Source organism: Callorhinus ursinus, unplaced genomic scaffold (assembly GCF_003265705.2).
Source record: "Callorhinus ursinus isolate GAN/ISIS: 27379988/994484 unplaced genomic scaffold, GSC_fseal_2.0 scaffold1, whole genome shotgun sequence".
Lineage (NCBI taxonomy): Eukaryota > Metazoa > Chordata > Mammalia > Carnivora > Otariidae > Callorhinus > Callorhinus ursinus.
In genome coordinates this window covers 38,846,049-38,871,862 of record NW_027397063.1, presented here as the reverse complement: position 1 = coordinate 38,871,862, position 25,814 = coordinate 38,846,049, and the positions used below count along the sequence as shown (strand labels likewise).

Genomic DNA, 25,814 nt, shown 5'->3' with positions numbered 1-25,814 from the left:
GCTATTATTTTATGAAAGGAAGAAATAACATTAATTACCTATAACTTGGTGAAATGTTCTCTGTTAATCAGTTGTTTACTGCAGAATACATAATTTTTATTTTGATAATTATGCTCATAACCTTAATACTTTTGATATACTGTAGATCATCTACGGCAAGAATCAAAGAAATGGTGATGTCTGTGTGTGTGTGTGTGTGTGTGCGTGTTTAAAGATTTTATTTACTTATTTGACAGAGAGAGAGAGAGAAAGCACAAGCAGGCGGAGAGGCAGGGGGAGAGGGAGAAGCAGAAAGCCTGATGTGGGGCTCTATCCCAGGACTCTGGGATCATGACCTGAGCCGAAGGTGCCCCAAAGAAATGGTGGTGTTAAAAATATTTTTATCAGGTGAAAAACAGAGCTCAGAGATCAGTTAAGCCTGATTATTCTAGCACTTTATTTATTTATTTATTTATTTGACAGAGAGAGAGAGACACAGCGAGATAGGGAACACAAGCAGGGGGGAGTGGGAGAGGGAGAAGCAGGCTTCCCGCGGAGCCCGATGCGGGGCTCGATCCTAGGACCCTGGGATCACGACCAGAGCCGAAGGCATTTAAAAAAATGTGACAGTACACCTCATATTTCAAAGGAGATAAAGAAGTATGCTTCCAAGCAAATAGTACTTTCTTCTTAGCAAAAATCATCTGCTTTTTATGGCATCAGAGACAAACATCAAATCAGGCAGGAAAAAAAAGTCACAATGATTCTGATAGTCTAAAACAATGGTTTTCAAATTTTGGCATCAGAAGTACCTGGAGAGCTTGTTAAAATACAGGTTATTGGCCTCACTCCTAGAGTTTCTGGGGCTTGGCCCCAAATTTTTCATTTCTAATAAGTTCCCAGGTGATGCTAATGCCACTGTTGCAGGCAACATACTTTGAGAAAACAAACTTTGAGAACTGCCCATCTAAAATAATCCTTTGGCAATTAACTGGTTGGTAAAGGCTTAAAAAAAAAAAAGTAGCTACAGGTTCAAGCAATCTTTTTTAAAAAAGCTTTTGTTTACTTATTTTAGAGAGAGCATGAGCAGAGAAGGGTAGAGGGGAAGAAAGAGGGAAAGGGAGAAAGTCCAAGCAGACTCCGTGCTGAGCATGAAGTCCAACTTGGGACTTGATCCCCTGACCCTGAGATCCTGACCTGAGTTAAAACCAAGAGTGTGACACTCAACCAAGTGAGGTACCCAGTCACCCTAAGCATTCTTGAGATTCTGTAAAAATTCTTTCTTTGAATCATAAACTTTGACCCTCTCAGGTACTGACTGCCAACATGTCTGACCGTGAACAATAAAACCTACACAACTTTTTAGAGTTTTAAATTGCTGCTAAAGAATTGCAATTTCATAAATATAGCTAGTCAAACATATACATTCTAAATTACTAGATTAAACTTGAACTTTTCTAAACATTAAAACCACAAGGGCAAGACTTCTCCATTTATTCTTATTTCAGAACCACAGGCAAGCTAATTCTATAGAATTTGGAATGTACAATAGGTTATTCTCACAAAATAAACCACAAGGGGTGAATTATATCTCTTTAAACTAGGTGGTGTCTTAAGTCAACAAGGTTAAGGTTTTGACTATCATGCTGACAAGCAGATTTTGTGACATTTATGGACCTCACAGAAACAGAAACATGTAACAATAAATTTAAGCAACAGTATAAAAAATGGGTATGTTTATGCGGTGTCTATATTAAAGAGACTCTAAAGAAAATCTGTGAGCTTGACTATGTGACTACAAAGTAGTTATCCTGGGGGACTCTTTCCCAGAGCTGCATTCTTCTGACCAGAAATATGGATGGCATGGTTCTGTTAAGAGCCTTTATAGATGGCTCATGCCTCACCCAAATATTATGAGCCATCTTCTCCAAGACATTTCTGGAAATGAATAATATCTTACTGATAGAAGAGAATAAAAACCATTAACTGATTGCCAGTCTTAAGCTATAAGTTTAATGAATGAGTTTTCTTCTCATTGTAATGATAAAAAAAAAAAGGTTCTCCCTAATAGAGAGCTCCTTTTAGTTTTTGCTATACTGTATTTGCAAATTCTTGCCTACGAGTTATATAAGTAATAAGTAGTATTTGTTTTTTACATGTACAGTTTCAGAACATTAAACAACATAGATTCCATTCTGTGAATTCTACACAGCACATTTTATTGTCTATGACTCCTTAGTTTTAACAACATTCTTGGCTCGTTATAAACAACATAATGAAGAATCAAGAGACTCTTGTATTTTGCAACTCTATTCTAAAGATTCAGTATAACTAAAAATGTGTATCTAGAAGCTCACCAGTCCTATGTAATTATACTTTCAGAATGTTATTCAGTACTTTTTCAAAGATGGAGCGGGAATATCATAAGATATTGGGACAGTTCTTTTTCAGATAGTCTTAAGTATAAATATGCCATGCCTCATACTCTAAAATGGTTCCCAATCAGAGGCGATTTTGTCCCTGAGAGGCATTTGACAATATGGAGACATTTTTAATTGTCACAGTGGGAGGTTTTTATTGGCATTTAGTGGGTAGAGGCCAGAGATGCTGCTAAACATCCTACATTGTACAGGACAACTTGCCCTAAGATTTATTCAGCACAAAATGTCATTAGGGCTGCTGCTGCAAGATCCTGCTCTAAAGCAACAAAGAGAAGATATTAAATAAAAATAATAAAAAGACATGATATGATGTAGTAACATACTCAGTTTGACTATCTTGGTAAACACTCTATGATTTTCTTGTGTTAATGTATACAAAAATTCATCTAGAGAACTTTCTGTGATGGTCAGTCATACTAATAAAATCAAATTACACTGGCATGTAGGCTTCAAGGAGGCAACAATTAGGGTGCAGAAACCAAGATACAAGAATATCTCCGCCCTAATCAGGATCTTCATGAACTGCTAATCCCTAAACTACCTACAGAGAGATCTTTCTACACAAATATAAATCGAAGATATGGTGCCAAGTATAATCAGACTCTTTTAAGTGGCTGGCATTGAAAGATAAGATAAAGTCTGCCTAAGAGCATGACATCGGGTTTTCAATGAATACTGTTAGGTTTCTTTTTTTTTTTTAAAGATTTTATTTATTTATTTGAGACAGAGAGAATGAGAGAGAGAGAGCACATGAGAGGGGGGAGGGTCAGAGGGAGAAGCAGACTCCCTGCTGAGCAGGGAGCCCGATGCGGGACTGGATCCGGGGACTCCAGGATCCTGACCTGAGCCAAAGGCAGTTGCTCAACCAACTGAGCCACCCAGGCGCCCAATACTGTTAGGTTTCTAAGGACATAAATTAACCATCAGTATATAATAATATACTGGTTAATAATAAACGGTGGTATACAACCTGTTTTATATGAAAGGTGATCCACTGTTCTCACCTTTATTGCTAACAACAAAAAAGAAAGTATTCTTCAATTGCATCAGTGTTGATTAAGATTAGGTAGGAGATAGGCAGGGATTACGAAAAATGTTGGATTGTAGCTTGTACTAAAGAATCTTCATCTCTTGTGTTAAGACCAGTTGGACTCTTGGTAACCCCAATCCTGAGAGAGTGAAGCCCCATCCTGAGAAAGGATTATGGACCATGAAAGTGGTCTGGAATTCTGCAACTCTTTTCTAAAATTAGGGAGCCTCAAATGAGAGGTCAGAATATCAGCAAGACTAATAGATACAACATTGGCTGTTGACAGTGCCTAGAACAATGCCCTCCTCATCCAAGATGCTCAATAGATATTTCTTGAATAAATGAATGACAGAAATATGTAACTATCTTTTGCAAACACAGACCTAAAACAAATTTATATTCTAAACTCATACTTTAGGGGGCGCCTGGGTGCCTCAGTTGGTTAAGTGTATGCCTTTGGGTCAGGTCATGATCCCAGGGTCCTGGGATCGAGTCCTGCACTGGGTTCCCTGTTCAGCAGGGAGCCGATACTCTCTCTGCCTGCTGCTCGCCCTGCTTGTGCTCTCTCTCTCTGTCTGACAAATAAATAAATAAATAAATAAATAAATAAATAAATAAATAAAAATCTTTAGAAAAATAAAAAGCCCAATTCTAAATTCTAAATAGAATAATTTAATACTGTTAGTGTAATTAACAATCTTTTAGCTGGCCATTATACTATTGACATTCTATTTTAGATTCTGAATAAATGAAACTGGGTTTCCCCAATCTCTATTTTAACAATTCCTTATGATTCTTTTTTATTTTTTTAAATTTTATTTATTTATTTGACAGAGAAAGACACAGCAAGAGAGGAAACACAAGCAGGGGGAGTGGGAGAGGAAGAACCAGGCTTCCTGCAGAGCAGGGAGCCCAATGCGGGGCTCGATCCCACAACCCTGGGATCATGACCTGGGCTGAAGGCAGATGCTTAACGATTGAGCCACCCAGGAACCCCTCCTTATGAGTCTTTTAAAAAAAACTTCTTAATATTCACAAATCAATCAACATGATATAGTGCATTAACAAGATAAAGAACAAACATCATATGATCATCTCAATACATGCAGAAAGAGCATCTGACAAAGTACAACATCCATTCGTGATAAAAACTGTCAACAAAGTAGATTTATAATTCTTAATGAACTTATTTTGTTCTGTATTATTGACATTCCAGGGATGAAGGTTATCTTTTTAAAAAAATTTTGTTAAAGATTTATTTATTTATTTTAGAGAGAGAGAGAGAGAGAGAGAGTCAGGGAAGGGGCAAGGGGAGAGAATCTTCAAGTAGACCCCCACTGAGTGTGGAGTCCAATGCAGGACTTGATCCCACGACCCATGAGACCATGACCTGAGCCAAAATCAGGAGTTGGACGCTTAACTGATTTGAGCCACCTAGGTGCCCTGAAGGTTATCTTATATATAATTCTTTTACCTGAAATGTTATTCTTCTCTTCTCTCCATTTACCTACATCCTCTTTATCTGGAATTTACACTGCCTTGCATTAATTTTTTATTCTATAAACTCCTTGAAGGCTTAATCCAACCTACTTGTTGTTTAACTGCTTTTATTTTTTGAATCTGGTTGCTGCCCCAAAACACTCTAAGAGAGGTGCAAACATTTCTGCTTCTCAGATTGTAAGAGAAAGTAGACTTTAATCCTTTCCTCAGGGTCTACTTAAAAATACCATGCATCACTGGGCACTCACAGGGATAATGGCAGAGTCTCTGCATAATGGTGTGTTGCCATTTGCTCAAAACCTATGAACAATGTGTGAATGTCTGTTTTTCCCAAGGTCTTTGCATGTCAAGTAAGAACTATTCCAGCATCCACTCTTCTTTCAAAGGACACAAATTTCAAAACACAGCTGTCTGTGACCTTGGGAGACCTAACCAGAATTTGCAAACAAGCTTATATAAGCGTCCCCTGGCCAGCCTTTAAAGGCCTCTCTAAGTAAATTAGAGTTCTTCTCTTCCCTGTGTGTGTGTGTGTAAATGAGAGTTTTGATTTCTACATGGAACAGCAAGAGGTCTTCTGGGAAGAGGCATCTCCTGCCTGAACTGTAATTTGAAAAGTATCCTTTGTCTGTAGTATCCTTAATTGTATAGGATGCATGCCGTGTAAGAAGCAATAGCAGAGCTGTAAAACACTACGTCTGCATAATGCGAGTGAGAAAGAGCTCGGAAACTTGAGTAGACATTACATTAATAAGTTCCTCAGATGGCACTTTATAAATGTGGAGATGGGAGAAGAGACAGAAATGGGGCCAAACAATATTAATAAATCTGTGGAGATTAGAAAAATGGATAGTAGAGTACACACTGAGTTCAATCTGGCAAAATACAATGATGTGCAAGCATCCAGGGAAAAAAATTACTCAGAAGATTGACAATCACTGGATGGAACCTCAAAAGCATGTCAAAAGTAACTGGATAGATACTGTGACCCACTGAATAGACACATTTTGCAATGCAACAGAAAGAGCAAAACATAAAGCTGCCTGTCAGAGGGCTTCAGCAAATGCTGACAGTGGTTTAAAAAAAACAACTCAGTTCTTGGGTCTAAGAGTGTGAGCACCTGGACTTCTGCTTTGGATTTCAATGGTCTTTCAGAAAGATGAAAAGCACTTGAGAGACCTTTAGAAGGGAAATAAAAAACTAACAGAAATAGGCATATGATGAGCAATTCAAGGAATGAAATAGAATTAACTTTGCTGGGCAGTGAGTGACAAAAAGAGGTATTTAACTCTGATCCAAATTATTGTTCGGGCACCTGGCTGGCTCAGTTGGAAGAGTGTGTGACTTTGGTCTCGGGGTTGTGAGTTTGAGCCCTATGCTGGGTGTAGAGAGTACTAAAAATATATATAATTAAAAAGTTGTTATTTACATTTGTTTTGTTTTGAAGTTTATTTACTTTTTTGGGTAATCTCTACATACAACATGGGGCTTGAACTCATGACCCTGAGATCAAGAGTCACATGCTCTTCCAACTGAGCCAGCCAGGCACCCCTGTTTACATTTTAAGGGTGTTCCAGGCAAGATTATTAACAAATATATTTTAGTTATACATATGGCAGATGAAAAAGTGAATTTACCAGAAGCATCAGCCTCTTGCAAAGCCATGTAGTTGCAAGAAGTCTTACATATAATTTTAGAGAAGGAGTGATCTTTGAGATATCTAGTTTGGTGTCTTCAAAGCAAGGTTTGAGGGCCAGCTAACTCAGAACTGCCTGGAGAGCTTATTAAAAAAGATTTCTCAGCTCCTACTAGTACAGCCTTCCTGAATCCTAATACCCAAGGGGTACTGGCCTGAGAAGCTTGCTGAGTCTAAGGGCCTCTTTCTATAGATAAGGAAACTGAGGCCCAGAGAGATAGGATGCCCAAGGTCAGGCACCTGTAAGTCCCGGTTCCTGATCCAAGGCTGTTACTACTAGTCTGGAATGAAACTCTTCCCAAATTGCCTTTATTATCATAATTCATTTTTTTCCTGAGAACTTAATTCATAATCTAAACACTGCTTCATTTAATTCTTGGGTAATAAGGAATGGGAGATGAAAGAAAATAGAGAACAAAGATCAGGTAGGAAGTAGAAAGGAAAAACTCAGGCAAGAAGCAGGAGTCAGAAATGACTAGCATCTGATTAAGATGACATAATATTTACATGTGTGAAGTCAAATCACAGTCTGAACAGAAAGGCCTTCAGTCCATTGCACTGTCTCCCCCATAACACCCAGACACTTAGAAGGAAAAAGACAGAGACACTGGCCCTAACAGGAACCTGAGGCTGATAAGTGGGTTTGGCTTGATCCCATTGGCCTTGTCCAAGTTCATCTTAAAATAGTGGCCAGGTGATTTTAGGAATGGTTGAGACCTTCTTGGTCCTACTTTTGAATCTGCCATCTTAGAAGAGATGGACATGAGATGGGTAAATGGAAATGTCCCCTCTGGGCCACCAGAGTGAGAGTATGATGAAGATCCACTTTCCAAATCCTAAATTATTTTTAAATATAAATGCCATGTAAAGGAGAGAAAGAGAACCGCAGGATGTTCTATATTCAAAGGTTTTTCTTATAGCTTTTCAACTCTCACAGACTTACTATTTCAACAACTCAAGAACTGCTATTCAGGGTTTTAAATAAATTAAACTGAACTCCTCATCTTCCTATCTCCACAATCATGTGACAGTTTTGGGCGCCTGGGTGGCTCAGTTGGTTAAGCGACTGCCTTCGGCTCAGGTCATGATCCTGGAGTCCCTGGATCGAGTCCCGCATCGGGCTCCCCGCTCAGCGGGGAGTCTGCTTCTCCCTCTGACCCTCCCCCCTCTCATGTGCTCTCTCTCTCTCATTCTCTCTGTCTCAAATAAATAAATAAAATCTTTAAAAAAAAAAAATCATGTGACAGTTTTAGAATTCCACTCCTTTTTAGATTCTCTGATTTATAATGGATTTAACTTCTGGCTTCTTTTACTTTGACTATCAGGAATAAATAAGATTTTAAAAAGTATAATAAAGTTTCCATGGAAAGAGAACTTAGAAAAGGAAGAGAGGTTCAAAGAATAAATTTTGGTCCTTCCTAATATCTAAGCTTCCTTAAAAATGTGAAATCTCTGCCTCATTATCATAAACCTTTTCTTCCTAGAGGGTGAAAGACAGGGATGAGAGCCAGACTATTGGTAGTCTCAGTAACTTTTTCTGTGACAATAATTGGCATGTTCTGGATAGTTCTCTCATCTCATGACGAATTTGTTATTTGAAAAGCAATCATGTTGCACTGATATGGTATCTTTTAGAAAGAGTTGGCCCGAGTGTGTTTCAGGTTGGCCACTTCTGGTTTGATAGTTTCTAATCCTATAATGGGAATATGGATTTGCCCTCTCCAGGGAAACCAAAACAAAACAGAACTAACATGGATCGGTAAAATAATTCATGAAAAGTATAACAGGTTAAAATATCCTTATAAATACAGCTTTAATTAAAAAATCATTATTATAAAAGAGAATCTATGTTTGACATGCAGAGAAAATGAGATTAAAAAATATTGGGAATATAACTTCAAAAGAAAGATGTAATCCGAAAGCACAGTTTTTACCAGTTTTCAGAAAAAAAAGCTCATTTTATTACAATTTGCCAAACTTACTGGCCATAGAATGGACTTCAAAAGGATTTCTGGAACATGATAAAAGATCTATAGAGAAGAGAATCGAAGGAAGATTATGCATTCAAGTTATATTTTAGAGTGCAAAAGGCCTCTGGAAAACAGATTTCAAAGAAAAAGTTAATACAAAAGAAGAAGGTCCCTGATTTCTTACAAAGTCACAACGTAGACGTTGTGTCTGTTCCCAGAATGCAGGGAGAAGATTCAGTAGCAGAAATCTTTGCCTTGCATTTTGGAGCAGCTTTGAGAGAGCAGCAAAGAGCTCCCCACAGTCTGCCTGGAGGGCCCAGAGTGGGGCTTTCCGATTTAAGAGCTCTGGTACTCCTCTGCAGGATAAACAGCTCTGGATTCTTCTTTAATGACAACAGCATATCAGCTCCTTTTGAGGTTACAGCATACATAAACAGGATCTGCCTCATATTTTCCAGTTGTGGAGGAGGGAAGGCAAAAATAAAAGAAAAAAAAGAGCCCCACAAATCTTTTCCTGCAGTTAACTGTGAAGACAACTTGCTTTTACTCACATGCAGGGCTGAAAAAAGGAAAGGAGAACCACAGTACTCAAAATGCCCCCAGAAAGAAAACAGGAAAACCACTACTTCCTCTATGTGTGAGAACATCAGTGGGCAAAGGGAAGAAAGGGAATGCTGAACTCTAGGGCTTTAAAAGAAAAAGGATGCAAGTTTAAGAAGAGTAAGTGAGCTGAAACGATTTTTAATAAAGTCTTCCTGGGTGACAAAACCCACAGAGATACCCAAAGGGAGGTCATGCCCAGCATGCACCCTGTTCTCTACTTTAAATGTTAAAGTGGACCCTGGCTGTCAAGTTAGTAGGGAGACCAGCAGGTTATTTCCCAAGATGCCTTGAGGTCAGTGCTTGGCACTGAAAATTTTCTCTGCCTTTGTGATGCCCTAACAAAATGCACCAAACGAAGATATTTACTCACAGAATCCACACCCTTGTACCCTTGGTCCAATATGGACTAAAGGTCTAAAGGAAAACCTCAAGATTCCGGTTTTCTTAGTCTAGGTCTACAAGCCCCTCCCATCCACACCCCCTTCCCCATTTCCCTCCCACCAATAGTTTCCAGGAAACTGCAAATAAAAATTACCTCACTTGTATTTAAATGTGCACATTAATGATTTGAAAGCTTGCTTCAGTATGCTATTAGTAGGGGTCAGCAAATATTTTTCTGTGTCATTCAAAACACTGAGTTGACAGAGGCACAAAAGAAAATCACAGGACCACAGGTAGAAGAGAAGCCTAGAAGCCAGCCAGAGGAAACTGGTTATTTGGGCGCCTACCTTGAGTCCAGGGGAGCTCTTAGAACCATGCTCCAGTTAGTCTGGATTTGGAAATGCAGGGAACCAAATGGGGCAGGTGGCCACTGAGAAAATCGTCATCAATTCTAGGCACATTCCATTCCTTGCCAAATAATTCATGGGTTGGAGAAATAAGAGCTGAAGGATCTTGGCACATAAGATTTGAAGTGAAGATCAGTGGACCTTCAGTTCAGAGCTTAATGTCTAGTGCTTAGTCCTAAAATATGGTCTGTGCAATACTCAAGAGAGTGGTAAATTCAACTTGTTCATCTGGAACAATGACAGTCCCTAAGGCCATCAGAGGTGAGTTTTATCCTGACATGTGCTAACTGGCCTGCCACAGGGAAAAACAGTCCCATGAACCTGTGCAGCTGAGTTCTCTGTATTTCATTTTCAGTCTGTGGATCAAGATATCAAATTATAAAAATGTAATTAATTAGCTGATATGGTAAAGCCTCCTTGAAGACACTTGATCATTGGCTCACACCTAAGAAATAATGCAGTTGGGTACCCAATGAGTGTGAACCTTGAGAATTTTAATCACTTCTCCAGGTTGAAAGTTGTCACAGTGACTATCTTTAGGAGGAAACCAAGAGCCAGAGGCAGCTAATAGGAAGAGAGACATGGCAGGAAACAGAGGATGATGAGAGGTGAAGTCAGAAGGGGAAGTTAGAGACGGACCATTTGGGGACAGCCTTGGCCAGGAAAGGGCAATTTTGAAGCAGGGTGAGAAAAAGGCCTACACAGAAAGATCTGTCTAGGGTTGGCCTCCAAATCTGGCCCTAGGACATCAAAGATGGGACTTGGCTCTGACTGGAATCAGTAGTAAGGAAGACTCAAACCCTTGGGCTTTTCTGAACTTCTTCTATTCCTTCTTCCAAGTAAGTTTTAGGGAATGCTTTGAAACAGGGTGGGCTTAGGAAGAGAACAGTATCTACTTAGACTGCTTTTCTCAGGTTGGGACCAGGTACAGCAAGATGGGAGAGGCTGACAGTCTTAGCAGGGACTGAACATGTACTGAGAGTTCCCTCCAGGGCACAGGAGATGGTAACCCCTGTTCTAACCTTCTTCTTGACCTGCAAGTTTCTCCAACATATCCAAAGAGTTGTGTAGCAAATGCAGGTTTTTAATTAAAAGGTGGAGTGGGTGAAACAAAATCAATTTCTTTTCCTACTTCCCCAATATAAATCAATAGTGATATGTCTGAAATAGGGGCAATTATAAAGACTTGACATAAAAAGGAAATTTGAAGTGCTAGTCAAACCAAGAAAAAGAGTAGCTTCTCTTTAAAAACAAATTAAAGTTTTTTTTTTTTTTAATCAAAAAAGAGCATTGCATAGGACAGGGTATAATAAAAATAATCAGAGAGAGAAAACCACATTATTGCTGATATGAAATCTTTACTCACAGACAACTTTTGATAGGTTTGGGGCAGCACCCTACTACAAGGTGCTTACACTTTACAACTTTAGATTCTCCAAAATTGGCACAAGGTTAATCTATTGTTATGTACCTTGCAATGCACTTAGGTTGAAGCTTAAACTGATTAGGAAAGTAAGCAATATTATTTAAAACTCTAGGCCTAAGAAAAAGTGAAGTATTCAAAATCAGCACTAGTGTGAAAATGTATTTTGAATTCACTGGTTAGAAGAGAGCAAGCTGGGGTGCCTGGGTGGCTCAGTTGGTTAAGCGTCTGCCTTCAGCTCAGGTCATGATCCCAGGGTCCTGGGGTTGAGCCCTGCATTGGGCTCCCTGCTCAGCAAGGAGTCTGCTGGTCCCTCTCCCTCTGCCCCTCCCTCCTGCTTGCACGTGCACTCTATCAAATAAATAAAATCTTAAAAAAAAAAAAAGAGAGCAATCATTTCCGAAGTATCTTATCAGTTTTACTTTCATTACATTTTTTTAGTATTATGGTGACCAACTTCTCTCAAAAACTTGCAAGAGAGCAACAGCTGACCACCCCCCACCCCCCAGAACTAATTCCAACTAATGTCCTAGAGCAACATTCAATTTTTCTCACATTAGCGGGATGCAGATCTGTGCTCTGGCCATATCAGGGAAAAGCAAAGAGGATCTAATATTAGCCACTTGGTAATAATTATCCAAACCCATGGCCTCTTGGGAGTGCCTGGCTGGCTCAATCTGTGGAGTGCGTGACTCCTGATCTCAGGGTTGTGGGTTCGAGGCCCACGTTGGGTGTAGAGATTAAAAAAATAAAATCTTAAACCCCCCCCCAAAACCAAAGCCATGGCCTCGTTTCTGCATACATTATGGCAATGCTATGTGTATACCCATAATCAAATGTTAATTTTTAATGTGTGAGTTTTCTATTTGAGGATCAAAAGAGCTATAAGTACTGTTTGAAATGAGAAGGAAAAAAAGGAAAAATCTCCCAATGTACCATAGATTTGAACTGCTCTATCTAACCAGATTTTTTTTTTTTTTTTTGAAGTTTGCCTAAATGAGCTGGAATTCCTTTATAGCTTCAGAGCTCTCTCTATTTCACGTCCAGGGCAGGTATCACCTTCCTCTCTTACAGCAAATCCACGATTTTTCCTTATGCCTTCATACAAATGGACTGGTTCGTCAACCACCCTCCCTTCCAATTCTGAAATTTCTGGCAGAAAAGAGATCTGTCAAAACAGGTTACTTGTATTTTTATTGGTTCCTCCAGACCATGACGACATTTCCTGAAAGGCAGTGCCAGGAAACTATTAATGTCTGTGAAAAAGAAGTGAAAGTTCTTATAAGTAAAAACTGTCTGGTGCCCCATGAGACTGTAGCCTGAAGGAATCACTAGTTTTTAGACTATAACACTGGTTCAATTGCCTGCTGTATCAGAACTCTGAAACACTGCTATCAAGGGAGAAGAGAAAAGTATCTTTCCAAAAAGAAAGGTCTGGGAGACACAACTGTCTATTTCTTCCCTTTCTCTTTAGGTAGCTCTTAGGGTAGCTGAACGGGCAGCTAATGGCTGGCTCACTTAAGGCTGTCCCACAAAACTGGTTAATTCATTCCAGTAGTTAATGGATTCTTTCCCAAGCAGAAGGGGTAATAAGGCCAACACCTGGAAGACGAGAATGTAACCTTCCCCACAAGTGGGAAGAAAGAATCCGTTCTAACATCCAGGTGCAGAAAAAAAAGTTCACTTTTATTAAAGGACTACAGTGATTCTGCTAATGCTAGAGTCACAGTGTGTGAGCACTTGACACTGCGGATCATAAAGGAAGCTGGAGCTTTACAGAAGACTGGAAACTAAATTAAACAAAACTTGTTTGAGGCACTGGACCTTCAGGAGACTTTCAAATACTTCAAGTGTCATATATTAAGTGCCAAAATCATGTGGGTACTTGCTAAGGTTATAACTGGGTTTGTGGAGCAGAAAGGCAGCTCGCTGCACTGTTGTATCCCTCTATTTCACAGCGCCACCTGCTGGGTGAGGGGGAGAGAGCTGAACTTTGTTTCTCGGACCCATAGATAATCTATGAATTCACAAAAAGAAGATATGTCTTCACTCTTTCCAGTATACACAGAACACTGAGAAACAGTGCTCTCTGTGCTGGAGAGTTCACAAAGAACTCAGAAAGGGACAGCCCTGCTCGTCTTTGCTGCTGTCCTAGCCATCCATAGTCCAGTCATAAGTGTTTCCTCTGAAATGTCCAAACAGGAAATAAAAGCATTAAAATAAAGAACATAAAATATGGCCTCTGCATTCTGACTACATGTCCATCTTAATAGCCAGGTCATCTGAATCATGACCTCTAAAAGCTGGGTAGTTTTTTCATTATCTTTAAGAGAACACCGTAAGTGGCCCTTCTAGATGAAGTTCAATCTATTCTCATAATTAACCCTCTTTAGGAAAACATTTAATATATGGTCCCAACCTAGTAAACACCTAAACTAGGAGCAGCTAAGAAAAAAGTGTGGCTAAAGAAACATTCACTGTCACATAAAGCACTAGGTTCTAGCGCTGGAATGTTAAAAAGAAATTAATCCATATCCTAAGCACTGTTCATTTCATACTGAACAGGTATGTTGATTTCTCCTTGCTGGAGAAGAAACTAGAGGCCCAAAATGCCTCAACAGAAATTCCTGGGCCACATGTGTTTAAGAATTTTTCAGGTTTTAGAAAGGTGAAATGGTACATACATTATGCATTACATAACACTTCCAGCAAGTTCTTGGGCAGTACCCACTAACTGAACATTAACATTCTTGCAATAAGATATATCCATTGTCACACGAAATGGTTAGACTCTAAATAAACTTGTGTCAGTTCAGATCAAGTTTTGTTGTCAAATGAGTTTGTATAAAACTACTTCATAAACTTGTGCTTTTGGATTTCAGTACTGAAGGTAAGGGATTATGAGCCTGCCCAAGTCATTCTTGATTTTAATGAAATAGAGACAAAACAGTAACTGGCACAGAATTCTTTAAAAGGCTGAAATACTGGAGTTCATCTTGGTTGGTTCATTTTTGGGGAAGTTACTTAACATTTTTAGCCAGTTTTCTTACTGGTTGCACTGGGTAGGCATGGTGGTGGGAGTAGCAGTGGATAGGGGTTCCAGGTTAGGTCGAAGGGAATACAAGTAGTATTGGTCCAATGCATACAGAGTTCCAGTCCTATGCTAACTGCTTCTAGTTTTTTAGTATTATAAACAATAGTGTGATAAACAGCCTTGTAGCTAAATCTTTATTATGTCTCTCATGACTTATTTGGGATAAATACCTGAAAATGTAATTGCTGGGTCTATCTATAACTGCTTTTCCAGCCACCCATCCAACCATTTAGCTTTATGATAACATTGCAAAATTGTTTTAAAGGAAATCTGCACTCCCAACAGCAGTGTGCAAAAGCACCTATTTCCCTGTACCTTTGTCAACACCAGGTATGATCATTAACAAAATGTGCCAATTTGATATATGAAAAATGGTATTTTTTTAAGTGTGCATTTCTCTAGTTGTCTTGTAATTTTACACCAGCTCCATTTAATTGTTCACAATTTTATAAAGCAGTTATTCCGAAATTCCCATCATTAGTTGTAGAGTCATGTCTCTTTGACTTTAGAGTTTATCTTCCTTCTAGGACTCCTTGTGAGTTTTGAATTATGTTGAGGAAGGCTTTAAAGGATCCTTGGTGAGGTCTTTGGGATAGAGAATGACATAAGGGCACAAATGAGTTGTAGGATATAGGGACAACTATGGTTTTATTTGTTTACTATATCGTGCTTTTTATAGTGCCTCTCTATTGTACTAAACCTAGAAGCTTTTTGGATGGCCAACAAAGCCACTTTGAAATAGCAGGCTCATATGGTTTTAGGCTTGGGCAGAGGCCACAAGGACTGTATTTTAAATTACTACTCATCCCCTACTCAGTGCATAGTACACAGCTTTTAAACTAGTTAATCATCGATCGGTTTATTATACAAACTGGCATACTACTGACTTGGATAGCCTAGATAATTTGTGAATTTTAGGTGTTCTTCCCTCATCATAAGGGCTTATATTAGCACTGAAAAAAACATGTATTTGAATAACATATCTGCAAAATTCATATGATTTAACAGTATTTTAGATGAAGTAACTTTAGGTCAAACTTCATTTGCAAATCAGTATTCTCAGTTATGTATACCAATGGAAGAATGGGATGAATCAGATCCCAGGATTCAACATTTAATACAAAAACCGTGGCCTTTCTTATACATTAAAACTCTCACTAGGCTGCTTAGTTACAAGCTATCCAAAGTATAAGTATCACATTCCCCCTATACTCCTACCTGGCTCACAGGACAGGCCCAAATGACTTGAAATGTGACAATGCTGAGAAAGGGCAAGAAATGAAAGGGTTAGTATAATTTGCTCTGAATAGGGATCCCCTAATTTAGGTCAACCGTGAGCACTAGAAATTTCCCTGTTTCACAAATGAGATTTGAAAATGTAGGCAGGGCTACTGAGAGGGAAAGCTCCCGTATTCTGTGTGACTGGTGCTTCCAGAGTGTACATTTTAGAGATCCTGTAATTGGTAACTTCATCACAGTCTAGGCCTGCTCTTCTGTATACAGAGCACACTTGAGTAGGCAATCTACGTAGTATACATGTTTTCGGTCATCTCTCTGAAGAAGACAGACTTCTGAAGCAGAATATCCTGAGAGAAAACAAGGAATAACTCGCTATAAATATAATCACACAAAAATCTTTAAACTGACCCAGAATTTCAGGCATTGGTCTGGGCCTGGGCTGTTTAAGAAACACAGCTTTCTGTATTATCCTTGCTTTAATCACCACTATCCATGACATCACTATCGAAACCATTTATTTAGTCTGTTTTCAAGCTCCCCACATGGCAAATGACTGCCTACATAAACAAAACAATTCTGTTCTATAAGAATTCTTTGCAACTGAGACCCCTGGAGAGAGAAAAAAATATAATTGCCATCTGAACATACTGAAATTTCTGTAAGTGGTTTTATAAATGAATTATTGACTTTCATTGAAAGAGGAAGAAAAAAAAAACCATAACGAGCTGCAGGAGGCATTTCTGAATCCTGCAGACACAGTAAAGCAAAATCATGATACCCCCATCAGCTCTTAGCTATTAGAAACCCTAGTCTGAATTTAGTCTCTGACAAGTGGGCAAAATACAACTGATGATAATCTCTTTAAGTGTAAAGACCATGTCTGTAATTTCTCATGTCTCTTACAGCAGTGGTTCTCAAACTTCTAGAGGGGAGGGGGGTGGGGGATGGGTTAGCCTGGTGATGGGTATTAAAGAGGGCACGTTCTGCATGGAGCACTGGGTGTTAATACGCAAATAATGAATCACGGAACACTACATCAAAAACTAATGATGTAATGTATGGTGATTAACATAACATAATAATAAAGGAAAAAATAAATGTAAAAAAAAAACCTTTAATATGCATTAGAATCATCTGGATGACTTTTAAAAATAAACTACTAGGCCCTATCCTCAGAATTTCTGACTCAGAAGGTCCAGCATGGGGCCTGATAATATGCATATGCTGCTGGTCCAGGAAACACATTCTCAGAATCCAGGCTTTATAGTGCAGAGCACAGTATTAGGCAAATAGCTGGACAATAAATACTTATTGGTTAAATTGAATTCAACTTCAAAAATGATGTTTTCTTCCCTACACCAAATCTGAATACACACGGACATGCTGGTGGACTGATTAAGAATAAGAGCATGGTCACTGGTGATATCAACTGACCATATGATGATGACATGGCAAGAAAAACAAACCAAAAGTGTCATCTGCACCTCAGCATCACAATGGTGACAGCTATGGGCACTACAGCAGTGGTAAAATTATTAAAGTGAGTACCTTTTTAGTTAGGGAGAAAGAGTAATATGAAAAGTTGAAAACCAAGATGGAAATCTTTAGAAAAACGGCTTTCATGGTTGACAATAATTTCTAGGATGAGACAGCAGGAGTAGAAGAAGGAGTAGATTTATGAAATGGTACAACAGAACTGGGATTGAATCTAGACTGCTATAATGTTAGCAGTACGACTTTTAGTAAAGTTACTTATCTCTCTGACTTTCCACTTCCTCACTTGTCACTTCGATGACAATACCCACCATGAGGATTGGAGTGGCTTTGGAACTGCAGCTTAGAGCAATGGTTCTCAAACTTGAATGGCATAAGAATTAGTTGGGAGACTTTTAAAATATAAAAACCGCTTGAAACACCGATTGCTGGGTCACACCCCCCAGAGATTTGAATTCAACAGGTCTGGGGTTGGGGGCTGAGAATCCTCATATTTGATGCTGACGCAGCTAGTTCTCAGACTACACTTTGAGTAGCAGTGGGCCAGCGATCCACATTTACTTGCCATTAACACATCATATCAAGTAGATTCCTCAATGTATAGATCAATTATATTAATTTCAATATTCTATCTCATGTCATTTGGGTTCATGGCTCTCAATCCTATCAGACTTACCGGAAAACAAGAACTGTATCCTGTTTCTCCTTATATCACACATAATGCTTACCATAGCATTCTGCTATGCATATGTTGGTAGATTGGTATTCCATGCATATATGAGCAGCAATAAGAATACATGTTTGTTTATTTAGATTTTTTTTGTTCAAATCTGCCCTCTATCAACCTATTTAATGTGTTACTTTAAATGTGTTCACATTTAATGTGAACAAGTAACTGCTGAATTTCCTCAAAAAATTGCTGTTTGGTAAAATAAATCTTATGTAGATGGCAACATGGAACTTATTAGAAGTTCCTATGTATGAGTATGATTTCCCAGCATGCCCTCAATGAATATGAAGCTAAAGAAAATCAGCAAGGGGAAATCACAAGTTTCTTTAGGACTGTAAACATTTTCCAAGCCCTCCTGCTAGTCTCCCTTCCTCCACTCCAGGACTTCTATCCTCCAGAGAGCCAAGGGGTTTTTAAGTTCTCCATTTTTAATATTGGGCTGCATTTGTTAAAACATAAAAAAAAGAAAAATGGCTTATATGCGGTAAATTAAGCCAATAAGTTACAGCGTACTTAATCCAGCATGGTGCTTTCAAATGCACACACCAGTCCCACATCTGATGAGTGGCTTTAATGTTAAAAAAAAAAAAAAAAAAGCATGTGTGTGTGTGTGTGGCGGGATGGGTAGTTGGAAAAAGGGGGGCAGTGGGGCTGGAGAACTGGTGACAAATTTGTCCTTTAAGACATACAGGAAATACTCAGAGGTTTTGTCTACTTTGTAAATTAAACTGCAAAGCAGAAGCTCATAAAATGTTTACTTTGATACATCCTCTGTCTTTCCAATCCACCATATCCCAATAACATTCTCAGAAGAAAATCCAGTAACTCTAGAAAGAAAAGAGGGCTCCTTAAGGTTTATAGCAGACTCAAACTCATTTCTGAAACGTCCGTTCCTCTAAGATGTCTGAAATCAGAAGCAATAGAACAAAAAAACAAGGGTTCTTCTACCTGATTCAAGAAGGTTCAGGAAGTTGAGTTTTGAGAGGAGGATTTAGAAGCACATTTCCAATCTAAGGTGTGAGCATTCAGTATGGGTAATGGTTATCGTCAACATTATTTATTTGTGACAGTCTAGGGAAACAAGTGGAGAGATGATTAGGTTTCTTATCCATACTTCAAAATAACAGAGAAAAATCAGTTTATCTTTTTAACTGGAGGCTTCTTTACAGAAAGAAGAAATGAAATGCTCTTAAAAATTAGTTTCCCTTTGTGCCCTGAAGCCCAGAGTTTTGATGAGGTTTTAAGTTAGGTTGACTTCTTTCCTAGGGACCTTATAAGTTAGAAAAAAAAATCCCAACAACAGCCCCCAAAACAAAATCAAAACCAAAACCAAAAAACTGGTGAGTCAACTTTTTTTTTTCTTTAGTAACAGAGGAAAGGAGAGAGAGAAAGAGGGTAGAGGGAGAGGGAGGGAGAGAGAGAATCCCAAGCAGGCTCCAAGGCTAGTGTGGAACCTGATGTGGTGCTCAATCTCACAACCTTGAGATCTTGACCTGAGCCGAAATCAAGAGTTGGACACTTAACCGACTGAACCACCGAGGCGCCCTCAACTTTTTTTTTTTAATGAAAAGTCAAGCCCTCAAATTAACATAATCCTTAAAATAACTTCTAAAAGACTGTCAAACTCTGGAGAACAGAGTATTCATCCCTGCACCTAAGGTGCTAATTGTTAAGGGTAGGATAGAAGTTCAGAAGTCTTTAAATTTGGTTTACAAATTTCCTTTTAGTATATATATGTAAGAAAATTAAGAGAAACTTGAGGCCACCATTCTTTGAATTAAGTAATAAGTATTCAGATAATATATTAATAATTATACTTACAGTAATTAATATAGCTATTCATATATAAGGTAATAAGCCATTCACATCTTTAATGGTGAAATCATTATTAAGGATGGGGTCGATTTTTAAATTTTCTGTTATATTTTTTCTAAATGGGCAGACAGGGAAAAAGGAGAATACTGGGGATTATTAGGAAACAAGTAGAACAAGTAGGAATCTTGGGGTAAGAAGGTTTTAGATGGCCAACAAGTAGCAGATAAGGACACTGGGATCTCAGCAGTAAAGAAAACAAGTTGCCAAGTGGTAAAATAATGACAAAGAGATGTTTAATCTAGCTTAAGTTCTTTTGATTTTAGCAGCAATGACCTCCAAATTCCATCTTCATCTTGAAGATGTCTGAGAACTCCTAGAATCTATGAATCAAAAGGAAACTTATCTATTCTATGCTCCTCTCCTAATGAACAAAAGTTCTACTGGCTCAGAGAGACTAGACAAGCTGCTCAAGATTATAGATTTCATGATGTCCAGTTTGTCCAAGAAAGTCAGAACTGGGAGACTAGATATGACAGTAATCTAGGCTGGAAGGGATGAACCTTGGAACACAGTGGTGGTAGGCTGAATGTTGAGGAACCAGAACAAGCTACTTCACAGTGACATATCAGCCTGGAAGACTGGATCTCCTTAAGCCTAAGTAAGATAACATGGCTATTAAACTTTTATAGTTTTAAGTTTTTTAATATTAGGATGCATCTTATTTTTTAAAAAAGATTTATTTATTTGTTTGAGAGGCAGAGAGAGAGAAAGACTGGGACTGGGAGGAGAGGCAGGAGGGAAGGAGAGAACCTCAAGCAGACTCCCTGCTGACTGCGGAGCCCAACTCGGGGCTCGATCACACGACCCCGAGATTATGACCTGAGCTGAAACCAAAGTTGGACGCTCAACTGACTGAGCCACCCAGACGCCGCCTGATATTAGGATGCATCTTAGAATCAATGTCAAATGAGAGCCAGAAGAAGTGATGGAGCTGTCATTGCCCATGCAGGCGCCAACACACAAATATCTGGGAAGAGATAGCAGCAGTGTGAAGCTCGAACAGGCTGGTGTAACTGACTGTATCAGGGACAGGCTGTGTGATACATGCAATGGCACACAGGACAAATGGAGAGTAATGGATGTTAGGATTGAAAAAGTATTAAATCTTCTGTGTTAAAAGAAGACAAAACCACCACAAACAGTGAACATTTCCAGATTTTCCAGTACTATTGGGGAGGTATATATAGAGTGGTGTTTAAAAGTGAAGGCTCTCAGTTTGGGGAGATGAAAAAGTTCTGGAGATGGGATAGTGGTGTTGGTTGTACGACAGTGCAATGGACTTAATGCCACTGAATTGTGTGGTTAAAAATGGTTAAAATGATAATTTTATGTTTTCTGTATATTTTACCAAAAAAAAAAAAAAAAGTGAAGGCTCCAGAGTCAGTCTTTTTGACTTCAAATACTGCTTCTGATCCTTCTAAATTGTGAGACATTAGGTAAATGTAATAATCTCTCTGTGGTTTAGTTTTAACACCTCAAAATTGGGAGGATAATGGCATGTACCTCATACAGTTGGTGAGGATGAAATGAATTAATATGTGTAAAGCATTTAGGCAGTGCCTGGAATGTAATAAATGTTGAAGAAGTGCTAGCTGTTGTTACTGGTATTGTTATTATTATTGCTCTTATTATAAAGTAAAATGACTTATTAAGAAATAGTTTTAGGGTGCTTGGATGGCTCAGTCCGTTAAGAGTCCAAATCTTGGTTTCGGCTCAGGTCATGATCTCGATCTTGAGGTCGAACCCTGTGGCATCGGGCTCCCTGCTCAGCAAGGAGTCTGCTTCTCTCCCTCTCTCTCTTCCCCCTCCCCTGCTCGTGCTCTCTCTCTCTCAAATAAATAAGTAACTCTTAAAAAAACAAAACAGGGAGGCTGGGTGGCTCAGTCAGTTAAGCATCTGCCTTTGGCTCAGGTCATGATCCCAGGCTCCCTGCTGAGCTCTCTCTCCGCCCTTCCTCCCAGCTCATGCTCTCTCTCTCTCTCTCAAATAAATAAAAACCTTTAAATAGAAATAAATAAATAAATAAATAAACAAATAAATAAATAAATACCAGTTCTGGCTTTTTTTCTCTTTCTCTTCTCATTCTCTGGTAGAGTACTAATAAGAAATAAAATGATGAAAATGTGAGTAGAAGAGTAAGTAAAACAAGGGCCCTAGAAAATTAACACCCTGCATAATCAGGTCTGGAACAACTAAGAATTGCCTCCTTTGGCCAAACAATGAAACTCTAGTCTCTAAGCAAAGTCATGTAGGGTCCTGAACCCCTGTGCAGATTTTCAAAAGTCCACGTTTGGCCCACCTTAGACTAACCAAATCCCAGTGTCCAGAGGTGGGGCCCACGTAACTGTCCAATGACACACAAGGGGAGTCCATCATCTCACAAATGCACTCAACTGGGTATTTAGGGATGACTCATTTTTGGTACTTTAGGTATATTTGGAAGATAGCTATATATTCTAATATCTAAAACTCTGTATCCTTTCTTCCTTTTTTTCTAACAGTGCCTTTGGCTTTATTGAAAAGAAAGGCTATTTTCTCTATGCACATCTATGGGCTTCTTAAGAAAATTCTGCTAATAAATGTTATGGCAAAGTGTGTATATGGTTTCTGACTGTGGCTACTGCTGAGCTATTCCTAAATAACTCGTATACCTAATGAGAATGTAGTTCTGTACCTTCCCATCCCCATTTTAGAGTCACACAGATATGTAGCTTATATTAGATTGAGCTTGGTATTAGATAGATCTGTATATCTCGAAGAGATACCTTATTTCTTTTTTAAACAGTGGTTTCCACTCAATGAGAGGTGGCAGCTAAGGTTTTTTTTTTTTTTTTTTTTTTTCCCTTCCTACTCTAATCTGGTCTGATTTTGTTATACTGTTCTGGTTTAGGGCATTGGCATACTTCAAAGCTACCCTGCCAGAGGGAGGCTTCTTTTTTAGAAGTGCATTGCAATAGTTGGAAAGTTTTGGGATGTGCTGTAGAGCGATGTAAGAGGAAGAGGAATGGAAAACAGGGGAAAGCACTGCAGCAGGAGTCTCCTGATGGTTTCTCTTTGCATGCTACTTTGCCCCTTTACCCACCAAGAGATTTTATTTTATTTTCTAAAATTGCAGATCAGCAAATCCTCAGTGTGTCCTCATGACACAGAAGGTAAAGCCCAACCTCTCTAGTCTGGCACTGGAGGCTGTCTGCCACCAGACCTCAGTGGGTCAACCAAATTCCCAACACATATCCTCCAGTTCCCTCACAGTCCCTCAACATGCCCAGCACAGCTGGGGCCACAGCACCTGGAGCCCATCATTGTTCCATCTCCCCAGTCCTCCTTCTCCTTTCTCTGAACTCTAACAGGAACATTCTGTGTCATTCATTACGATCTTAGTCATATGGGCTGCATTTTAAATTAATGATTTCATACATGTGTGATTTACCTCACTAACCAGACCAAAACTCCCTAAATTAGAGGACCATGGGTTGAATTCAGCCGACATACATGTTTTGTTTGGCCTACACAATGTTTTTGAAGAATGTGAATTAGTTGCCAGCATTTAAAAAACCTGGAGATGGCACATCATAAAAATCTGGATTTCTGACTTTTTAGACAAACTGGAAGCTCTGACAATGCTGGGCCAGCATTCCAGGATGATTCCAATAAGCTGGAGCTGCAGAATGACTGATCCCTTCAGAAGTGCCGTGTCCTTTCCACTTTGGCAAAGTCCCAATCACCCCTCTGTCCTGTACCTGGCCTCTTTCCACTCTCTTGTACACCTTCCTGTTTTCCCCTGCCGTTTAAACATGCAACCTCTGAACTACATTTTAAGTCCTTGGAGGACATGGCCTTTGTCTTCATCTTCATCCCTCACCTCCCCATGTCTAGCACACTGTTATTTACATAATAGGTGCTGAAAAACTATTTCCTGAAGGGAAGGAAGAAAGGCCACAAGTGAAGAAGCAGATGATAGCGATGGATCAGGGAGATGAAGATAAAACGAGGCCAGGGTAAGGACACATGAGTGAAGGGTTTTACAGTGTCTCAAGAAGAATGTGAAATGGAAGACCCTATTCTTTTTTTTTTTTTTTTTAAGATTTTTATTTATTTGACAGAGACACAGCGAGAGAGGGAACACAAGCAGGGGGAGTGGGAGAGGGAGAAGCAGGCTTCCCGCTGAGCAGGGAGCCCGCTGAGCAGGAAGCCCGATGAGGGGCTCGATCCCGGAACCCTGGGATCATGACCTGAGCCAAAGGCAGACGCTTAATGACTGAGCCACCCAGGTGCCCCAACCTTGTTCTTTAATAGCATCAAATGGCAGTGACTTACAAAGCTCTTTTAGAAAATTATAAGAGGTATTTTGTTTTTAAAATGATAGCTTCCCAGAAGGTGGACAATGGAAACAACTTAGATTATCTAGGGGCTCTTCAACTCTGAGTATAATTTACTGTGTCAATAGTGAATTGAGTCAGTATGACCTTTTTAAAAGGAAAACCATGAACTTTGGAGTCTTACTTTGTACTGCTGACTAGGGAGAAGAGAAATTACCCTAAAGGCAGCCTTCATTTCATGTCCATTTACAAAGCCTCAAAAGAAATACACCGTAAGAGCTGCATATTACCAAGGACCTTTTCCTGAACTTGCACCAAATGCCTTCTGCATGCATTCAAGTTGCCCCTTTTCACTCAAGTGTGAGTGAAGTTCAGAAGGGCAAGACTGTTGAATCACAGATCTGTACTTCTGAAACAAATAATGCAATATATGTTAAGAAAAAAAAAAGAAGAAGATAGCAGGAGGGGAAGAATGAAAGGGGGGAAACTGGAGGGGGAGACGAACCATGAGAGACGACAGACTCTGAAAAACAAAAAAACAAACTGAGGGTTCTAGAAGGGAGGGGGGTGGGGGGATGGGTTAGCCTGGTGATGGGTATTAAAGAGGGCATGTTCTGCATGGAGCACTGGGTGTTATGCACAAACAATGAATCATGGAACACTACATCAAAAACTAATGATGTAATGTATGGTGATTAACATAACAATAAAAAATTTAAAGGGAAAAAAAAAGGTCAGGAAGAACAGAGTTCCAGAATACTAAACACATTGCTGAATGATGAAACTTTAAGTTAAACTTCACAGATGAAACTGTGGCTCCAGGGGACAAAATCAGGGCTTAACTCAATGTTCCAACAGGAGACATTTTATAGCTTCCCTCTTCTACTGAAAAGCCTCTGCAGTTCTGCTGCTGAGCAGATCAGGAAAAATTGGTCTGACTGATCCGTTGATTCCTCTGGGTTTGAGGGTATAAAGTGCACTGAGGTGATGGTGAGATGCTGGGGGATTCAAAGAAGAAAACAAGTGGAGAGACTTTCAACTTCTCCACTATGGGAGTTTGTGTTTGAACTAGAAGTTTGAGGAACTAAAGCTGAACAAAGCTTTATATTTGGAATATGAATATCTCAAGCTGCTGGGGCAGAGAGGAGGTAACTAATGGGAAGCTTACAGAAGCATCCAGGAACAGACATCTGCCTCACTTGACTGTCAGGTTTTCTCTGTCTGAGAAAAGAGGTGACCTCATTTTTCATTTCAAGAAGTTACAACTTAAAACCCATACCCATGGGGCACCTGGGTGGCTCAGTTGTAAAGCGTCTGCCTTCAGCTCAGGTCATGATCCCAGGGTCCTGGGATGGGGCCTTGCATTTGGCTCCCTGCTCTGCGGGAAGCCTGCTTCTCCTTCTCCCACTCCCCCTGCTTGTGTTCCCTCTCTCACTGTATCTCTACCGTCAAATAAATAAATAAAATCTTAAAAAAAAAACAACAAAACAACCCATACCCACTTACAAGCATCTGACTGTGGAAAGTTTCATGCCATAGTTAGGAGCTTATCACAGTTTCTAAAATCCCAAACTGTAGTATCGTGAGAGAGGCAGTACAGTGGGTCAGAGCATGGGCTCTGGGGTCAGACACACTT

The 25,814-nt window shown here is 39.3% G+C and overlaps 1 protein-coding gene across 4 annotated transcripts in view; it reads right to left on the bottom strand.

Annotated features, from left to right (window-relative positions):
- CMSS1 (cms1 ribosomal small subunit homolog) overlaps nucleotides 1–25,814 on the bottom strand; it is a 377,448-nt gene that overhangs the window by 110,772 nt on the left and 240,862 nt on the right. Inside the window, exon 1 of one of the 4 annotated variants that reach the window (XM_073892656.1) lies at nucleotides 18,933–19,043. The exons of 2 other annotated variants lie outside the window; for them this stretch is intronic. The gene's annotated coding sequence lies outside the window, so the exon portion shown is untranslated. Of the gene's footprint in view, nucleotides 1–8,797; nucleotides 8,817–18,932; nucleotides 19,044–25,814 lie in introns of those variants that run through there. One more of the 4 variants, XM_073892657.1, reaches the window with a different exon arrangement.